Raw genomic sequence first — 23,975 nt, forward strand, 5'->3', positions numbered from 1 at the left:
CTCCTGACTTTAGAAAAGAAGCTCTCTCTTTTTCACCATTGAGTATGATGTTCGTTGTTTTTCATATATGGAATTTATTATGTATAAGTGTGTATCCTATAAACCCACTTTGTTAAAAGTTTTTATCATGAATGGATGTTATATTTTGCCAAATGTTTTTTCTGCATCTATTGAAACAAACATAAGGGTTTATAATTTCCTGTTAATATCATGTATCATGTTGATTTATTTGCAAATATTGAACCACTTTGCATCCCTGGAATGAATCCCATTTAATCATGGTGAATGATTTTTTAAAAAATATTGTTAGATTCAGTTTGCTAATATTTTATAGAGGACTTCTGCATTTGTGTTCAGAAATACTGGCCTGTAGTTTTCCCTTCTTCGTAGTGTCTTTATCTGGTTTTGGTATCAGTGTAAGGTTGAACTTGTAGAATGAATTTAAAAATTTTCCTTTTTCTTCCTCCTCCTCCTCCTCCTCCTCCTCCTCCTCCTCCTCCTCCTTCTTCTTCTTCTTCTTCTTCTTCTTCTTCTTCTTCTTCTTTGAATAGTTTGAGAAGAATAGGCATTTACTCTTCTTTAAATGTTTGGTATGGGATCCCTGGGTGGCGCAGTGGTTTAGCGCCTGCCTTTGGCCCAGGGCGTGATCCTGGAGACCCGGGATCGAATCCCACATCGGGCTCCCTGCGTGGAGCCTGCTTCTTCCTCTGCCTATGTCCCTACCTCTCTCTCTGTGTGTGTGACTATCATAAATAAATTAAAAAAAATTTTTTTAAAATGTTTGGTAGAATTCACCTGTGAAACCATCTGGTGTTAGACTTTTGTTTGTTGGGAATTTTTTGACTGCTGATTCAATTTTATTACTACTAATCAGTGTGTTCAAATTTTCTTTCTTACTCTTATGGTTTTGAGAGGTTATATGTTTCTAGGAATTTATCATTTTTTCTAAGTTGTTCAGTTTGTTGGCATATAATTTTTATAACATTTTCTTATAATTCATTGTATTTCTGTGGTGTTGATTATTATTTCTCCTTCTTCACTTCTGATTTTATTCAAATCTTCTCCTTTCTTTCTTTTTGATGAGTCTAACTAAAGGTTTATCAATTTTGTTAATCTTTTCAAAGAACGAACTGTTTCATTGATCTCTTCTATTGTTATTGTTGCTTTTCTCTATTTCATTTATTTCTGCTCTAATTTTTATTATTCCCTTCCTTCTACTGACTTTGAGTTTTGCTTGTTCTTTTTATAGCTCCTTAAGACGAAAAGTTAAATTGCTTTTTTGAGACTTTTCTTGCTTCTTGATGTCGGCCTGTGTTGCTATAATCTTCCATCCCAAAATAGCTTTTGCTTTATCCCGAAGATTTTTAAGCATTGTGTTTTCATTTTCATTTTTTCCATGTATTTTTTTTACCTCATGTTTGATTTCTTGGTTGACCCATGCATTGCTTAATAGCGTATTACTTATTTTCCATGTATTTTTGTCCTTTCTAGAGTTTTTTCTTGTGATTAATTTCTAGTTTCATACCATTGTGGTCAGAAAAGATGCATGATATAATCCAATCTTTTTGAATTGTTGAGACATTTTATGGACTAACATGTAATTCTGGAGAATGTTCCATGTGCACTCAAAAAGAATGTATATTCCACTGGTTTTGGATGAAATGTCTTAATATGTCTGTTAAGTCTATTTGGTACAGTGTATCATCCAAAGTCACTGTTTCCTTGTTGATTTTCAGTCTGATGATCTATCCAATGATGTAAGTGGGGTATTATAAATCCTCTACCATTATTGTATTACCATCTGTTTCTTCCTTTTGTCTGTTAATAGTTGCTTTAAATACTTAAGTCCTCCCACAGCAGGTGCATAAATATATACAATTTTCTATATCCTCTTGTTGGATCAAACCCTTTATGATTACATAATGTCCTCTTTTGTCTCCTGTTACAGAGTCTATTGTAGAAATTTTAGAGTATTAATTGAAATTTTGTCTGCAAAAATTAATAGGCAAAATATTTGTTCTTCATTTATGCTTATATGATACCTAATTTTTTAAATCAAAAACATTCCATCAATCTGAGTGATTTGTATTATATAAAGGCAATATCTGAATGCCTGACCCCCTCTATATGTGGAATAGGAAGCTGAGAAATAACAAAACATGCCTGTTTTTACATATACGCACCACCACCACCAGCCTGCCAGTGTATGAAAGTTTTTCCATTACTTAAGATATTATGTGAATATACTGAGAAATATAATGCCAAAACTTAAGTGCTTTGTAGATCATATAGGTCTGTATAAATGTAAGCTATTATTATCATACAAGTCATGGAATATTATAATCAAGTGTCAACATAAAAGAACATAAATGAAAGAAAGTTAAAAATAATTTGATTATTTATCTAAAAAGGTGTTTAAAAAGAAAAAAAGTTCCACTTAAAGACATAGAAACTATCTCTAATAATAAAATGCTATACCTATTACCAGGCAGAGAGAAAGACAGAGACTTGTTACAATCTATTTATTTATTTATTTGTTTATTTATTTGTTTTTTGTTTGTTTTTTGTTTTGTTTTGTTTCTTGTATTTTGGGCTTTTTGTTTTGTTTTGTTTTTGTTTCAATCTATTTAAATAAATATCTTGCCAATGAGGATTAGTATACATATTTTTATTAGCTTTCAAATAGCATTTCAATTTATCATAATGCAGCAAATTTCAGGGACTTTGGGGATGTGATAGATACTAATTTATATTACTTTTTTTCTAATTTATATTCTTAATATCCTCTGTGTTTTAAATGTAAATGTAATGCTAATATGCTAGAATCTGTTCTACTTAGGTATATTTTTAATAATTAACGGCATTCAAAAAATAACATTCAAAAATTATAAGCTTTCATAATAGATTACTATGCAACAAAGAACAATATGATCTCTTAAGCAATATTTCTGTGTAAAGTTCCATCGATAACACATTTCAAAACACTGTAATATAAAAATGAACAAAGAAAAAAATTCATCATCATCTCTTGGGTATTGTACAATGCAAATTTTATCAGTTCTTTTCTAAGGCAAAACACAAACCTCTCACCCATAAAACATAATAAATTAACATAAAAGATACACTAGAGTCTAAAGACAAAATGGAAGAGAGAGTATTACTCACTGGGAAGTCCAAACACAATGCAAGAACTTGAATTATCTTCACTCTGTTATTCCTGTGCAACAAATGAACCATGAAAAACATTGCAAATTTATCATGCATATTCTCTCCATTTGTACTTGTTATATGAGAAAATTAATTCTTATATGAGTAAATGTAATCCCCTCAAAATGGTAAAATTCAATACATTGGGTCTATTTTTTCCATTACTATGTAGTACAAATTTGAAGGCTGTTTTGTTCAGGAAAATATTCTAAAATAAAATTATAAACATAATTTTTATTTTTTTAAATGCACAAATGACAATGAAATGATAAGTAGCTTTTTACTATGTCAAGAGAGGGAAAATAGTTTGGTTTTACATATAGCTGTGGTCTATAGAGGGGAATAAAAAGATGTTTTATATTAGGAAAAAATGCAGTCCAATAAATATCTAACATCTCTATTATTGAAAATTTCAGCAAGGTTGATATTCTAATTCACTTGTTCCATCTCAAGAAATCTTTGTTCATGAGGCAATCATGTTTCCACTTTAAGTAGACTACACATAATAAAATTTCTCAATATGAGACACAATATATGCTAGATAAAATCCAAAAATTCAAGCCTAAAAATGCATGCTGTTAGAAAAATAAATTATAAGGATCTCTCAAATTATAAGAAAATGCAATTCAAGAGACATAAAGCACAAGATTGCTTTGTTTTAGGAGCGTCTATTTACCCTTACGTGGCCTGGAGCTATTGTTTTAACTGGCTATGTATCATACAGAAGTGGGACAATGCCTGAATAGGATTTTGAATCAGAAAACTCTTCATAAAATTGGAATTCTGAAACAGTTGCACTGCCATTTAGATAGAGATAAAAAATCCTAAAATGCAGAAAGAGATGTTTGGAACATTTATTTTGCTTTTTGAAAAAAATTTCTCAGGATTTCCTAAACATAGCTTTTGGTCAAGCATATTTGAAATCAGAATTTACTCTGTTATGTATTGCTCAAGCAATAAGCTAAAGATTTACCTGAAATCACTCCTAGGCAAGTTGCCCCCACCTACCTGAGAGAAGCAACACAAATAGTCTCAGGAAAAAAAGAACTTTAAGTGAAGCCTTCAAATAATTTCCAACATTCATTTTTAAGAATAGATGATTAATAAAAATCATAGGTAAACAATAAAATAGATATCCTGAGTGAGTTCACTGAAACAAAAATTTTATAATCAGAGCAAAAGCACTGTGACTATTGGAATTGCCAGACGTATAATATAAAAATAATATATTTTATATGCGTAGAGAAATCTAAAAATTGAAAGTATGAGAGACTATCAAAATGGTTTAGATAGATTTGAAAAAGAAGCAAATGCATAAAAATCTAAAATGAATTTTATGTGCATTAAGTATAACATATATGTAATATATTCATATTAATATATTCATATTCATGTATATATGAATGAAAAATTTAATAATTCTGTGCAAGACTTGCTGTTTCTGATATTGATAGAGTAAATTTTCAGAACGAACCTAAAACTATGACTCCTAGCTAACAAAATATTTATTTAAAATCATGGAAGGGCTTCCTGGGTATCTCAGTCTGATGAGTGTCTGCCTTCAGTTCAGGTCATGATCCCTTAGTCCCTGGATCAAGTCCTGCATTGGGCTTCCTGCTCAGCGGGGTGTCTGCTTCTCTCTCCCTCTCTGCTCCTTCTCCCAGTTGTCCCCCCCCCCCACTCATTCTCTCTCTAAAATAAATAGAATATTTTAAAAAATAAAATCATTGAAGAGTTGAAAAGATCACAAAGAATTACTGGGTCAAGTTGAAGTCAAGTTCAAAACCCAGAGAGATGAAAAACTAAGAAAATTTCTGTCTCTGAGAATAATTGTTGAGATTATAAAATTTGAATATGATATTGGGGGAGTAAAATAAAAGCCCATGCTCACGGAAATGGTGATTCTTTAAAGAGAACCATCCCTTTCTGAAGATCAGAGTCAGCTGGGAGTTGACCAACCTTCATGAGGAACTTACAGCCAAAATACAGCTCAACTGGATCTTCTGAGAAATCTCAAGCCCTAAAATTAATTTAAGGCAATCTTCTACAAGCAATGACCATAGTCAAATGGCAAAGACATCATTTTACTTAGGGTTCAAATTATACCTTCAAATTGCCATGAATATAATCAAAGCAATCAAGGCACTCAAGAAAGAAAAAATTTAGTATAAGTTTAACTATAGAAACAGACACACACCCAAAAATAAAAATAAAAAATAAAAATAAAAATAAATAAAAAATAAATTAAAATAATAAAAAAATAAACACACAAAAAGATTTGGGATATTAAACTATCACATAGCATATTAAAAAATTAAATACATAGTATATTAAAAATTTAATATATATATGTAACAGGTATAAACATATAAAGTTCATGTAAAGAACTATTTTAACATAAATGGCTATATTTGCAAGGGATAGGGAACTTAAATTTAAATCAAATAGATCATCTAGAAGTAAAAACACATTAAAACTAAAATACTATATGGTTTCACAACTATTAAGACAAAACTGAAAACATGATTAAAAAACTGTATCTTCTTCCATGTCTCTTGTACATTATATATATAATCTCTCCATGATTCATTCTGGAAAGTTCTTCCATCCTATAATTCCATTTTCTAATTTTTTTCTAGCTCTGACTATTCTATTAATCTCATTGTCAGTTTCTTAATTTCTGTTATTTATAATTGTCAAGTCTACAAATTTCCTTTTTTTTTTTACAAGGTCTCTATTGAGTTTTTAAATTCCTCTTGTATTTTCTTTAACATATTAAGCATAGTCTTATTTTTAAAAATCTACATCTGATGCCTTCCTCATCTAGATTTCCTGAGTATGTCCCTAATATCAAATTATCTTACTTTAAATGCATGATTATTTTTTGTTGAGTGCTAGACATTGTAGGGGAAATAGTAGAGAAAAATTGAACTCTGAAAGAATTTGAGTTCTTCCCAGGGCATTTTTATTTTCTTTTGCCAAATAGCTAAGGCCAACCACAACCTAAACAACTTAATCCAATTTAGTTTTGAGATAGTTTGAAGGTGTGCTACTCTTTTAGTAAGGGTTGGTTTGTTTCCAGTTGACTTGTACATGTAAGGTGTAGCACTTTGCTTTTCCTTGATAGTGCCTATTTTCATCAGTGATCCTACTGCCTGGTAGGTCCTGAACTCCATTTGTTACCCTGTTACTCTTGTGAGTCTCTCCAAACTTTCTCTCAAATGCTAAGCCAAATAAGACAAACAAGGCTTTCATGTTTAAAAAAAGTTTTGTCTCTCATTCTCTCTCTCAGATCCTGATTCTGTAACTCCTTTTTATCCCAGTAGCCGTTTAACTTCCAACACAAATTTTCCACATTTTCTATTTGGTCTCATCATGTGGGTTTGTCCAAGTTACCTAATTGACTGTTATAAAAAAGAAAACTCTGGAAACTTTTATTTGAACCTGAAAATTAGATACTATTCCTAACATTTCTCTGCAGTTGAAGTATGTCTTGCATGACTATATTTTAAGGCCATAAATGTCTGTAGGTTAAAAGTGTTCTATCTTTTTACCACAAGTTTGTTTATTTTAGTCACTGCATTCATCCAAAAAAATAATATTGCTAATATAAATTGATGATTCAGTTGAAATATGGACAAGTTCTACTAACTTTAACCATTGACATTGCTCTCCAGGTCTACTGATTGGTTTTAACAGAAAAATGTGTGCTCCAACATCTTCTGCTGACCTCTTCATTTTCTTAAAAACCAATTTACTTGCAGATAGGGACAGAAAGGCAGGGTGTGCATACTGGTGAGAATTATGAAACAAAGATTAATGAACGGTGCTTGTCAAAGATTTGCTGAAGTCAAGTATTTTGCACAGGCTGCCTGATACAGCAGTCATGCATTCATTCAGTCTATAGAGTTTAGGACATAAAAATGGAATCATGCCAGATGAGTGAGCTGAAGAAATGTGAATGCTTGAATGGTAGCAATGTATCCCACATACTTCACCTTAATAAAGCCTGGCAAGTCTCCCTCTTAGACCTCATTTTCCCCTCTGTCAGCTGAATATGGGTAACATTCTAAAAGGGAAGGGATAGAAGTGGTATGCAAAATACTTCAGATTTTAATTTACTCTTAACCTCCTGTTTGACTTTCTAAGCATGCTTGTCATGGTGCCAAGAGGCAATTTAAGAAAAATTAATCTGCATTTAAAAGACTAACTTTAGGTACATTTAAAATGGTATAATAAAGCATAGTTATAATTCATAACACCAGTATAATAAACTTTGAGTGTTTGTTGATATCCAATGAATCATTTTGAGAAATTTGGAAAGCTAGATTTTAAGTTTTCATTGTAGCAGGCTGTTCTTTTTGATATACATGAGGAGAACTATATCCTAATTGACTTTTAACTAAAATATTAGTGGCTTATTTGAGCATCAAGCCATCCATACATCAGTAATCAGTTATTACTCCAATATTCAAGCCCTAAAGGATTTATAATATACTCCATGATACCATTTCCCTTCATTGGCCAAAAGGAACAGCAAGAATGTTGGGCAACAACAAAATATTTCTACATACTGCAAGGCACTTGTTTAGAGTAGAAAACAGTTTCAAGATAAATCCAGTTCTCCATCTAAGAATCATCCCTGCCTTAGGGTTTCTCCATTTCAAAATATTTATTTGCTGCCTGTAAAGACACATTTAATTTCTGTTTTATTATTTTACTTAAATTTAAAAAGTACCATGTTCTTAAATACAACTATATAGTCTATCATTTTGATGATAAATAAATATTTTTTGTTTCAGTCTTACATAGACTTAAGGCATTAAAGGTTTAAAGATTTAATGACACTTAAAGATTTAAAGTTAAATTTAAATCACATTAAAAGTATTTGTGACAAGAATAAAATTTTAATTGTTCCTGAGACAATTTTAAAACACTCCTTTTAAAGCACTCATGATTTCAGAATCTGTTTTTTTTTTATTTTATTTAATGAGGAGATGACAAATTTAGTAAAATTAGAAAACAACCATAGAATGTAAAAGTATGGAAAAAAATAGTAGCTATTAAAATGATAATGGCACTGAACTATTGTGAGTTGTGGCTGATGAGGGACTAGATAGTTAGTGCTCACAGGAAATTTCCTGGCAAGATAAGAAAAATCTTTCATCTTGAACTCTAAGAAATAACTATCTTGCTAATCATCATCATCACCATCATTATCATCATCATCTCCATCCAATAATGATAATTTCTTTCCATTTTTCTCAACCACCCTTTTGTAACTTGCTTCAGTTACAAAAAGTTGTTATAAAAACTTGACCTGGAAAAGAGAATGTAGCTACTACTGAGGGAGTGATAGCAAGATGCTAATAGGTAAATAAGATAAAAAGGTTGGCTGATAAACTGTGAGAGGAACCACAATGTCCTACGACATATGAATGGATAAAGAAGATGTGGTACATGTATACAACTGAATATTACTCAGCCATCAGAAAGGACGAATACCTACCATTTGCTTTGAAGTCAATAGGAAAAGGACAGTCATCATATGGTTTCACTTATTTGTGGAATAAAAGAAATAGTGAAAGGGAGTAGAAGGGAAAGGAGGGAAAATGAGTGGTGAAAAATTAAAGAAGACAATCCATGAGAAAGGATGGGCTGAGCACTGGGTGTTATACTATATGTTGGCAAATTGAATTTAAACAAATAAATAAATAAACAAACAAACAAACTTGGCAGGTTGGTCACAAAGAAAGTTTAAGTAATCTGTTTACTATAGAACCTAAAGCATGTATTAAATACATGAGTGTAGATTATTAACCTCTTGGAGAAATTATAGGATACAAACAATATTTAATAAGTTTTTCATGACCAGAGTGTAATAGGAAGATTCCTAAGATGCCTTCCCCCAAAAGTCCAGGGCCATGTTTTCCCCATTATTAAATTAAACACTTTTAGGTTTTGTTAGGAAAAGTTTTGTAGTTGTAATTAAGATTCCAAATCAGTTGTCATTAATGTAGGGAGATAATCCAAGGAGCCTGACATGGTCAGGTGAGGTCTTTAAAAGCAGTTTTTTTCTAGCTAATTGCAGAAAAGGAAGTTGGAGATTTGAAGCACCCCATTGTTGACTTGAGGATAGAGATAGCTATGTGGCAAGGAATACGTGTGGCCTCTAGGAGCTGAGAATGGCTGTTGTATGTTAGCCAGCAAGTAGACAAGAACCTTGTCTCTTCAACATCAAGGAACTGAATTCTGGCAAGGAAAATAATCTTGGAAGCAAAAGTTTTCCCCAGAGTCTCCAGATGAGAATTCAGACTGAACTGACCATTGCTTTTATTCCAATCTTATAATACCCTGAGCTGAGAACCCAGCCATGCATGGTGGACTTCTAACCTGCAGAACTTTGAATTCAATCACATAACTATTATCAAGGATGCCAGAGGCAGTATAACCTAGCAGTACTTCTATTTAGAAGAGGAAACAATTTTGAGGATAAAAATAGAAGTTTCTGTCTTAGTATAACCTCCATGTGTTCAAGCCATTATTGAGTTAATTCTTTTAAATTATTAATTCTCATAATTCTCTTTGTTTCTTTAATAATAACCAATGTATGTTACCCAAAACATTTTTGTGAAATCTATATGTAATATTCTGTTTCTAAAATGATTTTCAAGGGGTATATACATATATGGATAATATGCTGATAATTTAACTACTGGGTTGCTGACATAAAATTTTTAAAGCCTTCTCAGCACCACATAGGAATGAGTATCTCTATAATGCTTTCTTTAACTTACTAAATTATAGCTATTACCAAAATTCTATTTTATAAACTGAGCTATAGATTCCAGAATATTTGAAGGAATATGAGTGACACTCTATCCTAACCATATATTTAAATTAAGAAAATGATATTCAGAGATATCATATAAAGACCTTTAGAAAATTTTTTTCTAATTTTCTAAAAAAATTAAAATTTTTTAAAATATCCCATGAAAACCTAGAAGAGATAGATAAAAGTACAAGGAATGATACTGTGAACTGTCACCTAACTGTCATTAATTTTCAATTATCAATTCATGGCCAATTAAAGATGTATTTTCAGTGGATCATAACACTCCATTTTTCCAAGATATTACAAGTTTAGAGTAATATTTTATTTAGTCAAGGGGGATTATCCAATACTTACAAGAGTACTGTCATTGACTACATGTTTTCAAATTTAATGGTTTAACAGTTCAAGGTACAAATCCTAAAATAGTAACCTTATATATTACCTGTTAATACTGTACACAAGAAATAAAATGACTTGTCTTTATTTTTTTTAAAACTTGCATTAAATATTTTGAACTATATTGTTATTTTGAATATTCCTTGGTTTGCTTGGGAGTTCTAATTATTTTCAATGCCAAAGTCCACACTTTATTGTCTCAAAGAAAAGATTTTTCTAATATCCGCAGAAAATAAACAGTTGGATGTGATGCTGTCTTAACTCTCAAGGAGTTAACTATCAAGATAATACAGTTAAAAAAAACATTATAGAGAATTTTGTAAATTCAATAAGAGAAGCTCAGAGATTATGGGAACTCAGAGGAGTAACAGAATATATACATTTAGGTAAGAGAGGAAAGGCTGTGTAAAATGTAGTATTTAATATGAGCTATAAAAAATTGGCAAATATTCAACAATATGAATGAAAAAATCATAGGATTTTCTGGTGACCAACATTAAATGGACATTTAAAAACTTTTCATAAATATTGTGAAATACAGGAACCATAAATTTACTAAATCCATTAATGACCCGGCACTTGCAATTTAGGAACATGATGATACACAAAGGACAGTAAATCTCAGAAAGATAGTGCAAACTTATGTGCTGAAAGAACATTTTGGAAATGCAGTTCAATATAGACAACATAGCTAATGATGAAGGAGCCTCTAATCGGACTGGAAACCGAGATACATTGCCAAATATTTTATCCAAAAAACCTGACAACCTAAATTTTAAACAAACAAAAAACCAATATAAATGTACACAATATGTTTACACTGATTCATTCATTTATTTGATAATCTATCATGAATACCTACTACCATCAGGGAAAGACTCTCATGTGAATTGGAAAAAAGGAGGAACTCTATTGTGTTTCAAATCCCAAGAATGAAATTAAAAGTGATTTGTTTGATTTCAAGAAATGTGAAAACAGAGAAAGGAACTGCTTTTATTCCTTACTCACTTAATGGTAATACTGTTCATCAAGTCTTTCCACTTTAAGCCTGTCAAATGTATCTCAGATATGTCTCTCAAAATCTGTTCTCTCTTCTTTCCTCTCATTGCTGCTGCTCAGTTCAGGCCCTCATATCTGTCACTTGAAATATTGTAAAACAGCCTTTTAGCAGATCTCTATACAACCAGTTTATCTAGTTCCCTTTGGCTCATCATGCTGCCACTTCAGTTATCATGCTTAAAATGCAAATATGTCATCTAATTACCAGTATTAGAACTGTATTGGGACATACACTCCAGAGGCATATGGAATAAAATGCAAACAATTGGCAAGGCCTAAAAGATAGCCATACATTTTGCAGCATAACTTTGATCTATATTTTTCAACTTCATTTTCTACAACTCTGGACCATCTTCCCACTTGATCTCTTACATTGCAGTCCACGAAACTTTTTACCATACTCTAGGCACATTAGGCTCTTTTATAGTCATACAGCTTAGTACAGTTTGCCCCATTCCTGGAATTGTCTCCCTCCCAGATTATTTATTATTATTATTATTTGTATTGAAGTCCTATCCTCGATGGCCTAGCTTAAGTATCACCTCTTCACTATGATACTTTTTTGTAATGCCCCAAAAACACTGTTTTATCTTCTGTCACTCCTTAGAACCATATACATACGCAAATAAAGCTATTTTATTTTTTATATTTTATTATAATCTCTTGGCATCTGGGTCTTCTATCTTACTCTAACAGGTAAAATAAGTTCAAACTTCATTTCCATCTATCTTTTTTTTTTTTTCTTTTTTTCCTTGACACCGAACATAGGGCCTGGTATAATGGAAGTAATAACATATGCTTGTTAAGTAATTGAACACATATGTTGAAAATGATGCTGTATCAAAATTCAATTTTTATATGTAAATTTGAGTTTTCGTTTTTGTTATTCTTTTGTTAATCAAGTTTATTTCTATATTCTAGTGTTACCTATAGTAGCAAAGAGAAATGAAGCAAATTTTGTGAATAAAACTCATTTATAATCATATATTTTCTTAACTATGGGTGGCATTTTGCCTGTTGCAGTAAAATACTCCCTCTTCTCCCCCCAATTGTGATTTATGCCTTCTTACTATGCCATTATAAGTGCAAGGTTTACATATATGTTCTGTATTTTTACCCTTGGAGACAGTAATTGAAAAAAATCTATGGTGTTATTGTGGAAAAATCTCCACAAAAGATCAAACTAAATTCAGAAATTGGTGAAATATGAGAATTTTTAATGTACTTTTCCTAGAAAGTCCTTCATGCATTAGTAACTTTTATAATTAGAAACTTTTAGGATAGTGTGGTGGCTCAGCGGTTTAGCTCTGCCTTCAGCCCAGGGCGTGATCCTGGAGAACCGGGATCGAGTGCCCTGTTGGGCTCCCTGCATGGAGCCTGCTTCCCCCTCTGCCTGTGTCTCTGCCTCTCTCTCTCTCTGTGTCTCTCATGAATAAATAAATAAAATCTTTAAAAAAAAAGAAACGTTTAGTAGATTTTGCTATTTATTTTATATCCTACAATTGAAGGCTTAGATTTCTCTATCTTTGGGAAAGTGAGAGATACTTATTCATGATTGGTAGAAAACTGGGCAATTTATTAAATTATTTCTGAAACTCATTCTTATTAGTACCAGCTTTCCTCAGAAAAGTTCTAGAAACATAATTGGTGCCTTCTACCCAGCTCCCCCCCCGCAAAAACAAACAAACAAACAAACAAACAAACAAAAATTCCTTTACTTTTCAACTCTTAAAATTCACATAAGGCTGAGAGTTTATACTGTGAAGATGCAAGGTGGTGGTTAATAGAGTGAAGAGAGAGGTAAATATATTATCTCTCTTCCAAACTCTTACTTCTAAACCAAATCCTCTCAATTTTGGAGCTAGGAAAGAAAAGTTAGGAAGGACAAAACAGTGGTAATATGAGATAAATTGTATGAAAATTGATGAAGTCTCACCAAAAGTGGTTATGTAACCTTAGTAATAGAATAAAGAGATCTAAAACTATCCAGAGCCCTCCTGAATACCATTCCACTATGACTCAAATATCCTATCTCAAATATCTAGGTTTTTTTATTGGTTTCAAAAGTGTTTGTGATATTTATTATAGTTTATTCAACAAACATTGAATTAGACATATTTTTAACCATTGTCTAAATCAGTTTACATTTTTCCCAAATCTTTCCAAATGACAGTGCATTTTTCTTTTGAATAGTAGCATAATGCACAAAACACAAAAGTATACCTATAAGAATAAATGGATTTTATGTTATACCAATTTTCTCTCTTAAGTTAAATGTCATCAAATAGGTAACTTGATTAAACTAATAATCTTTCAACATATTTAAAAATAAATTTTAAAAAATTTTAAATATGTCTTTAGAAAGCATTACTGACCTGAAAGTAACAATACATTGTATGTTAATTAACTGGATTTAAATAAAAATTTTTAAAGTATTACTGAAAAAAATAGCATTAACTCAAACTTTTAAGACACAGCTATATCTCAAAAATTTTAATGAAACAACCATTTCAAAAAAAAAAAAAGAAACAACCATTTCTGTTATACATGCTTCTTTTCACTTCTTATCCATATATGACCATACATTATCATAATTATAATCATACAGCAAATTTTGGTTACTGAATTTAGCATTATATTTTCCATGTTGTAATACATGATAAAATATTTGATATATTATAATTTACTTTAAGTATATTCTGCAACTGTCATTGCATTTTAATTTTCAAGTATTTCAAGTAGAATCTTTTCCTTAGGATTTTTTTAAATTCCTAAAGTAAAGTTGGAAGGAAAAATAAAATACCTCTGAGGAGTGTAAATTTCAAATATTTGAATTTGGTCTCAAGAGATTTCTTTTATATATAAACTGAAGAAAATTTATGAGTAATATATATATATAGCACTTGATATATTGAACTACATTAGTTGATGTAATATGCAATGTAAACTCATATAGTTTGTATTATAATTATTACATTAAACAATTATATTAGTTTTACAACTAACATATGAAAGTATATATTCACTTGAGTAAAGAAAATGGTACAAAGTCACAAAGATCTTTTTCTGTAATCCTGAATGAGTTATTTAAATTCTGAAACTTTGTGGTCTCCTTTGAATATAAGAATGACAATGACTACTTTTCAGGGACTTTTCTTTATTTTGAGGATTAAGTCTTTTAAAAGTATAAAAAGGCCCTACTCTGTTTAGTATGTAATATAAGATTAAGACATAAAAAATTGGGTACACTCTTAATAGCTTTATGTATATAGATTGTGCGCCCTTTTTTTCCAGATTTTAGTTAACTGGTAGGCAATTTTCACTCTTGCTTAAGCATGCACTTTCAAAATTCATCAAGGAAAAAAAGAGAGAGGCAAACCATAAAATAGTACTATCTGCACATCTCTAAAATAATGAGAGGAATTATTAGTCCATATTTTTTACCTTCTTATTTTGAAATAATTATAGTTCACAAAGATAATACAGAGATCAAAGATAGTTAGAGAGGTCCCATGTAGTGCTCACCCAGTTTCCCTTCATTGCATTACATCTTACATGCTACAGCACAAAACCCAAACTGGAAAATTGACTTTATCATTTAGAAAATTGACCTTCCTTTTCTCACATACGTAGACTGGCAAAACTACCAAGGTACAGAACTCATACATTACCTAGGAGATTTCCTTTTTGCTATATAGTTACTATATAGCCACACCTACCCTTTCCCTATCCATTTGTTATGACTCCTGGCAACCTCTAATATGCTCTACAGATTCATACATTGTTATTCATACATGCCTTATACGTGGAATCCTACAGTTTGCAGCCTTTGAGACTGTTTTTTTACTCAGCATAGTGCCTTTGAGATCTGTGCAAGTCATTGCAGGTATTAATCCTTTTCTATCCCTGGATCATAATTTACTGTGTGTATGTACTACAGTTCATTTAACTATTCACCTGCTAAAGGACATCTATTGTTTCTGGTTCTTGACTGTCACAAAAATGTGTAATGAACAATTGTGTATATTTGTGTGTACATAAGTTTTCATATCTCTGGGATAACCATCTAGAAATACAATTGCGGAGTCATATGGGAAATGTATGCTAGAGTGGCTATACCATTTTACATTCCTGCTTGTAGTGTATACATGATCCAGTTTCTCCATATTTTTGCGAGCATTTGGCATTGTCACTACCTTTATTTTAACTATTCTAAGTGGATATATAGTTGTGCAGGAGAATTTACATAGTAGATATGAAATTGCTATCTCAGGTTTGTCCTTGGCTGATATCTTTGAACTTGGACTTATAGTCAATTCCCACTATTTCTTACAAAGAATGGCTCATTTGTACCTAAATTCTCTGTAAAACAGTCTGGTTTATGTTGAGTTCCTGCTTTCCTTCTGGAAGTCTGGAATTTTGTTTTTTTAAAAGATTTATTTGTTTATTTGCAAGGTTTTTTTTTTTTTTCATCCTCTTAACATGGCAAAAGTGATGAAATCTAACTTGATATATTTGCTTATGCATAATTCCTTTGATATTATGTCTAAGAATACCTCACCAAATCCTATGTGCCAAGGATATCTTCATGTTTTCCTATAAAAATTTTATATTGAATTCTGTCTTCTGTTTTAAGTTAAATTTGTATAATGTGTGAGGCTTAAGTCAAGGTTTTTAGTAAATGGATATCTGATTGCTTGATCTCCATTTGTTAAAAGTACCAACTTTCTTCCATTTAATGACTTCACATCTTTTTCAAAAACCAGTTGGTTATAACTAAATAATGCTACTTCTAAATTTTCTCTTTGGCTCTATTGATCTATGTTTCTTTCTTCCACCAGTACTATGCAGTCTTGATTACTGTAGTTATACAAAGTTATGCAAAGTGATTTCTTCTTTTCTTTTTTCCTTTTTCATAATTGAAGTTTTAGCTTTTCTTGTTCTTTGACCTTGGACAAAGCTAGCTTTTTGTTTTGTTTTTGCTTATTTATATGTATTTATATTTTAAGATTTTATTTATTGATTAACGAGAGACACAAAGAGAGGCAGAAGGAGAAGCAGGATCCTCATGGGGAGCCTGATGTGGGACTCAATCCCAGGACCCCAGGATAACGACATGAACGGAAGGTAGACACTGAACCGCTGAGCCACCAGGCATCCCCAAAGCTAGCTTTTAGAATAATCTTGCCAAATTTACAAAATATCTCAGTGAAGATTTTAATAAGAATTTTGTTAAAACTGTATAACAATCTGAGGAGAATTGACATCTTTAATATGTTTAGTCTTCCAATGGATAGACACAATCCATCTCTCCATTTATTTATTTCTCCTTTGGTTTCTTTTATCAAAATTTTCTAGTTTTCAATGTATAGGTTATACGCATGCTTTGTTAGATCTACATCGAAGTATCCTTTTTTTGAGTGATCGTAAATTATGTTGTATTTCTGGTGTCTATATATTCATTGCTAGTATATAGAAATACAATTTGTGTGTGTTTTTCTCATATCTTGCAAACATACTGTACTCACTAATTAGGTCTAGGAATTATTTTCATGGATTCCTTGGGATTTTCTACACAAACCATTATATCATGAATGAATAGGAACAAATTTATTCCTTCATTTCTAATTGGAGTGCCCTTAGTTTCCTACACTTGCTGCTTTCAATTTTTCTTCTTTGTCTTTAGTTTTCAGAAGCTTTACTATGATACATTTTGGGATGGATTTCTTTGTGTTTACAATATGTTGGGTTTGTTCAGCTTTTTGAATCTGTTGATTTGTGTCTTTTGCCAAATTTAGAAAATTGTCAGCCATTATTTCTTTGAATAATTTTTCAACCTCATCTTCTTTCTCTTCTCCTAATAGAATATGATTACATGATTGATATATATTTTTAAAATTGTCCCACAGATTCCTGAGGCTCTGTTCATTTTAATTGCACTTCATTTCCTATTTGTGGTTAAGACTAGGTGATTTCTATTGTTCTAATATTTTAAGTTCACTGATTCTTTTCCCAGCCACATCCATTCTGCTTTGAATTCCACCACTGTGGGTGGTTTTGTTTGTTTATTTTGTTGATAATAGTATTTTGGGGTAAAATCTATATTTGGTTATTATTTGTGTCTTCTATTTCTTTGCTGATACTTTCTAATTCTTTGAGAGACATTCTCCTTTTTATTAGTTTTAAGCTTGTTCATAATTGCCTGTTGAAATAATTTTATGATACCTGTTTTATCATCCTTGTCAGATAATTCCACCATATCTGCCATGCATGTCAGTGTTGATATCTATTCATTGACTTTACTCATTCAAGCTGACATTTTTCTGGTTCTTTATATGACAGCTGATTTTCAGTTGAAAACTGGACATTTTGGGTATTATGTTATGAGACTCTGGATCTCATTTAACTTTTTTGTTTGTTTATATTAGCTAGTTTTCCAACACTGCTTCAGGAGGGGAAGGAGGGTGGGTATCGCCTCCTTACTTCCAGGTAACTATGGAATTCTAGATTCTTTTCTTGGCCTGCACTTCTTGGCCTTCTCACCTAGAGATGAGAAGGTTCCTCATTATTGGTGAACAGGGGTGGAGTGGAATTTTCAGCTGTCAGTATGCCTCAATAGAAACCAGCCTGGCTGAAAGGGGCAAGAAGATCTTGTTACTCCTCCCCACATAATCTCCACTGTCACTGATGGAAGAGGGAGGGCTCATTAATGTGGGCTGGTGGTAAAAACTTGTCTCTCCATAAGGCTTCTCCTGATGCCACCCCAGAAAGGTGTGTGCCTTGTCTTCAGAGTGGAGATGGAGTACAGACTCTCCATCTAATCTTCATTTACACTTAAAAGGGGGGGATGAAAAATTCTGACTCTCAGGGGATCTGGGTGGCTCAGTACATTAAGTATCTGCCTTTGGCTGAGGTCATGATCCTAGGGTCCTGGGATGGAGCCCCAGGTGGCATCAGTCTCCCTATTCAGTGGGGAGTCTGTTCTTCCTCTCTTTGCTGCTGGTGCTTTCTTGCTCTCTCACTTGCTCTCTCTCAAATAAAATAAAATAAAATAAAATAAAATAAAATAAAATAAAACAAAACTTAAAAAAGAAAAATTCTGGCTCCCTACTTGGGCTTCTCTGACATAACCCCTGCAGGGAAGATGGGTGCCTCATTACAGTCTTGTGGAGATGGAAGGCATGGCTCCCCACTTAGCCTTTGCTGCTGGGGTGAGGATGGAACCACAGATTTTTCTGTGGTATTTGGTTGAAATGGGAGATTTCTTATCTAAATTATGTCTGTCTTATTCGGATGACTTTTTTCCTGGTCCTTTACTTAAAAAGAACAAGCTTTGTTTTCTATTTTGTTTATTTTATTTTATTTTTTTTTTAGGATTTTATTTATTTACTCATGAGAGACAGAGAGAAGCAGAGACATAGGCAGAGGGAGAAGCAGGCTTCATGCTGGGAACCTGATGCATGATTCAATCCCAGGACTCAGGATAACGCCTTGAGCCAAAGGCCAACGGCTCAACTGCTGAGCCACCCAGGAGTCCCTAGTTTGTTTATTTTCTGTGACAGTTGTCATTCCAGGGTTGGTAGCTTCTGCAGCACTAAGTTTTGGGGAAATGTGGCAAAAAAGAAAACTCAGTGATCTTACCACCGTGTCATTTCTTAGATCTCTCCTCATTTCAGAGTCTCCTTAAGTTTGTTTTATACATAATGTCTAGGGTTTTTTAGTTGCATTTGGTGGGAAGAATAAGAAAAAGACAAAAAACCCACCCTACTTCTACTCTATCTTTCCAGAAGCAAAAGTACCAAATCTATAGGATTTTAGTAAAGAATAAATAAGAAATTTCATCAAGAGACTAGAACAGTGACCATTACTTAGAAACATTTAATAATTACTAGTATCCTCCTCTCATATCTGTATAAATATTCTGAAAATTAATTAAAAGAGTGATTACGTAAAATAAGGAATTAAGTTTCCTCACTGATAATATGATATATATTAAATTCACACATTAGTTAATCATCATCTATCAATAACTTGCATAGAGTTTGTGAGAAAGTGAGGAGTTTTGGAATACAATCTACTAAATGAAAGTCATATTTCTTCTGTACAGCACTTGCATGGATTTAATTATTTTGAAATCTTTGGTACAAGCTCCCAATTTATATTTCTTAAACATAATTACTAAGAAGGAATTGCATCAACTGGTTTCACTGCCCTATTGCTTTCCCATCTGTCCTTGACATTTAAATGGATTTTCTGAGGATGAAAGAACATAATAAAAAAAGAAAAAGAGAAAAAGTGATAAGAGCATAAATAGAGGTCAAAATTACTGAATTCTTTCTCCCATTTAACAGCTTGAAACTTTAGAGAGTCTAGAATTGTAGATATACTTGCTAGTTAAGCTGTTCCATATCAAGCTTTATCCATAATGGCACAAAATGAAAAACCAGATACTGGATAAACCATGATCAATTTAACAGTCTTCATCCCTTTTCTTCTTTACATGGGGAATCATAGTACAGGTTATTACCTCTACTATCTTTCAGGGACTTTACACAAACATCCTTGACAAAAAATTTGCAAATTTGTGTTACCTAGTTTTCCTACTGTTTTATCCCTACCTTCTGCTTACACAGGGCTGCCTTGTTTTTTTTTTAATGTGTGTCTTTTCACTTTTATTATATTAAATGTTACTATTTCCAAAGCCTTTGCACAGAGCTCTGTGTTCTTAGGAGGGACAGCACTATATAAATTCAACGAGTGAAGCCAAGATTGAAATCCAATAAAGGAGAACCTCTAGAAATTATTAAATACTTCACTGACAGAGAAATTAAACCTTGATATACCATTTCCTTATCTTTTCACTGCAGTGGAATCAGTGAAATCAATATATCTGAAATGAACCGCATATGGTCCATTCAGAAGAATGGCTCTGGCAAAAAAGGGAACAGCTTTTAAAACTTGTCAAGACTGCTCATTCCTTTCAAACAGTGGGACAGAGTTGTAGCAAACTGTTGTTGTTGTTGCTGCTGTTGTTGTTCCTAGGTTGTAAAGTGAATGCTGTTAATTTCGATGGACCCACAAATAGATGCTAATGGACCCCAGTATTCAAAATTGAAAATTCCATGACACAGTCACAGTATCATAAAAAGTCATGCTTGTTTCACATGTGGAACTTGGAGGTATCGGCATCAACAAGTTGTAATAAATATGACAGATAAAGAATTGGTTTATTTGCAATTTAGCTAGAAGGCACTAGTATCCAATCTCCAATTAACATTATGATCAGCTTAACACAGGATATATGACCATCAATAGTTAACAGACAACAGTACACACAGATGGCTGGTGATTCTTTAACATTTCTTTTATTCTGGCCACACTCATCTATTTTAAGTTTAAGGAATAAATATGTGATTATGTACATGTTCCTAGAGATGAATACCAAACTGAAAGATGGAACAATTAGAGAATAATACACCAGACACGTGCCAGGTACCGCATAAAGTACTTTTGCATACATTTTGTCATCAAATACCCCAAGTTCCACTACATGTTAGGCAGTGATGGCCTATTCTAGACTTGTAATCACAGCTCCAGACATGTGTTCAACCTCGGAGGAGATGCTCCATCTATAGGCCTCCTCAAAAGTACGGTATTAAGTGGTTGTGAGTGGTACCAGGTGTTTTCACTGCATTACTCTTATTTATATGTGATTTGTTTAGGAGTAAACCCCTCATCCAGTCAAAACGTGGGCTGCCAACAAAAAAAGATATTCCGGGCCAAACAAATTCTTTCTTTCAGGACAAATGGAAACAATCTTTTGGTGGCTGGCTGTGTATGCTTGGTTCAGTCAGAAAACAAAAACCACTCAGAGATTTGGATAGAGAGAATACAGAGAATTTTTGCATATGTCACTTCAAAGATGAGAAGAAGCAATAAGTTTATCATTCCCTAAGACTAGGAGAAAAAGGAACAACTTTGAATTATTAAGATTTAGAAAACTAGTTAAGGGGCCCTGCAGATCTGAATCTCTAGTTTCTGAGTAGAAGATGCTGGGCAATGCTGTCGAGGTTTCTGACCTTGGAGGAGAAAACTGAATTGTCCGGTACCCAGGCCAGACCTTTAAAAAGGGAGCACAGGCTTCTGGTATTGATATAGGGTAAGATCAGGCTGGGTCTGTACATGAGGAAAAAACTGTGAACTGGATTTGCTATCTCCTAGAAGAAGGAACTGCTGCTTCTTGGATTAATCATTATTAAGAGTAATGATCACAGAAGCAAGCAGAAAGAAAGCAATTGAGAAGGAGCAACTCTCTTCTTCTTCCTCTAGCCTTCTGCTCTTCTAGCACTCTCTACTGACAAGCCAACAAGGAGCCAGCAAAGCAGATACTTGGCTTGTAGAATCTGAGCTCCAGCATCACAGAGCAGATTATACAAGGATAGGTTTGAATCTGAGAAATTAAAAAAAAAAAAAAAGTCTTAGTAACTATTATAGTCTGCTTCTTTGGCTACTCAGCTTTCATATATGCTCTTCTATATATATTTAACTTTCCTACAACAACAAAACAACTTATGCTTCTACTTGATAAGATACAACTATCATTCATTCAATTGAAGATGTTCTTATACTCTACTGAAATAAAAAGGTGTAATATTCCAACAATTTTTGTATATGAGTCTGGAAGACTGTCACATTATCCATCTCTGATTTATGTTAATTTTCCCTCAATTTCAGTCATAGTCACATCTACATATTTTGTTCCTTGAATTATACTCCTGTTACCTGAGTGGTAAACTGTGTTACTACATTATACATGTAACCTTCTACAAAGTTTGAATAAAGTAATGAGGAGAAGAAAAAAATAGAAAAAGAAAATTGTATACACACATACACATACACATGAATACATACATACAATATGCAAGAAGAAAATATGTAAATATCAATACCAATATAAATATAAAGCAAGGAATTCCTCATTTCTGTAACTGATCTTGAAAGAATAGTTGATATTTATAATTTCAGTCTTACATTAGTTACTCCACTTTTTTTTCACCCTTAAGCCATGGGCTTTAGGCCATAGTCAATGTTTTATAACTTCCTTTTTCTAGAACTCTTTCCAGGTATTTTTTTGCCTTCAACTGATTAGGTCACTTTTTTTCTTAGTATGATACTCTTGAACTTTCATTCTTGAAGGGGTTAAAATCTTAGTAATCCTTATTTTTTTCTTTAAAATTTTCCACTAACTTGATTATCAGACATAGAAGTACTATAAGACATCTTCCCAAATTTTCTTCATTCTATACATAATCTTTGCTGTCCCCATTTTCTGGCAGCAACCAACTTCCCTCTTGTTAATCTGTATTCATCACTCCAGTGATTAGAGTAACCATCTGTTTGTTCAGTGGCATGGAGCAAAAAAGGACCAGATGACAGTATCAAGTTTTAATTTAATGAAACCATGGATGTATCTTTGGTGGAAATCTTTCTCCTTCAAAGAAGAACCTCCAAAACATAAGAGATCAAAGTTGAGGGAACAGGAAGCAAAAACTCTATGATTTTGCTAGTGAGAGGACCCACTCCCACTCTTTGATTCCTAGGGCAATGTATTCTGAAAATAAGAGACAGAAAATGTATTGGCCAGTGATTAAAGCATATGCTGCACCAAAAAGATAAAACTCCATCTTTTCAAATGTTTGTGATTTTCCCCCAAACTGGCACTCTAATAGAGTCTTCATTAGCCTTCCCATCAATGGATTAGGAAAGCTGCTGATAAAACCAATGAACTCCATGAGTAAAAGCCCTTTGCTGGTCTTCTTTTGCTATTAAATACACTTTTTTTGACCAAAATCAATGTTATACAAAATATCATATCATGATACAAATACCATTTATGGTATGATAAGCCATACCATAAATCCATGGATGGTGGTAGTGGCGGAAAAATTGAGTGTAAACAAGGCAAATCCATATCCAGAATACATGTCTATTTCCATAAGGACAAAACTCAGCTTCCTCCTTGATAAAAGTATTCCAGTGTAATGAGCCTGTTATCAGGTGTTTGGTAATTCCATGGAATGTTTCCCTACTAGATTTTAGTATTGGTCTTCACTCTTGGTAGATACGGCCCTCAGCAGTAGCTAATAAGTTAAGCATTATTATGATGAAGAACATCCATGTAAATGAGACTATGGTAAGCTTTATTCCTGCCACTATGGTTGTCATGGACATAGCAAGAATTTGGTGTCTAGATAAAGAGATTGACTGAAGTCCATGAATGTGTCATTTTGTCAACCTAAGAATGTCTTCTGAAGGAGCATTCAGATATGACACAATTGTTTTCAGACTCTGTACTCACTCTGACAGACCCATCCACACATCTCTAACCCAGACCTCAATCATCAATTTTCCAACCCTATTCTTTACAGGTTTCTAACTGTCCAGGAAAACTATTAGTAGCTACCCATAAATTAATATA

This window comes from Canis aureus, chromosome 30 (genome assembly GCF_053574225.1).
Source record: "Canis aureus isolate CA01 chromosome 30, VMU_Caureus_v.1.0, whole genome shotgun sequence".
NCBI classification, from domain to species: domain Eukaryota; kingdom Metazoa; phylum Chordata; class Mammalia; order Carnivora; family Canidae; genus Canis; species Canis aureus.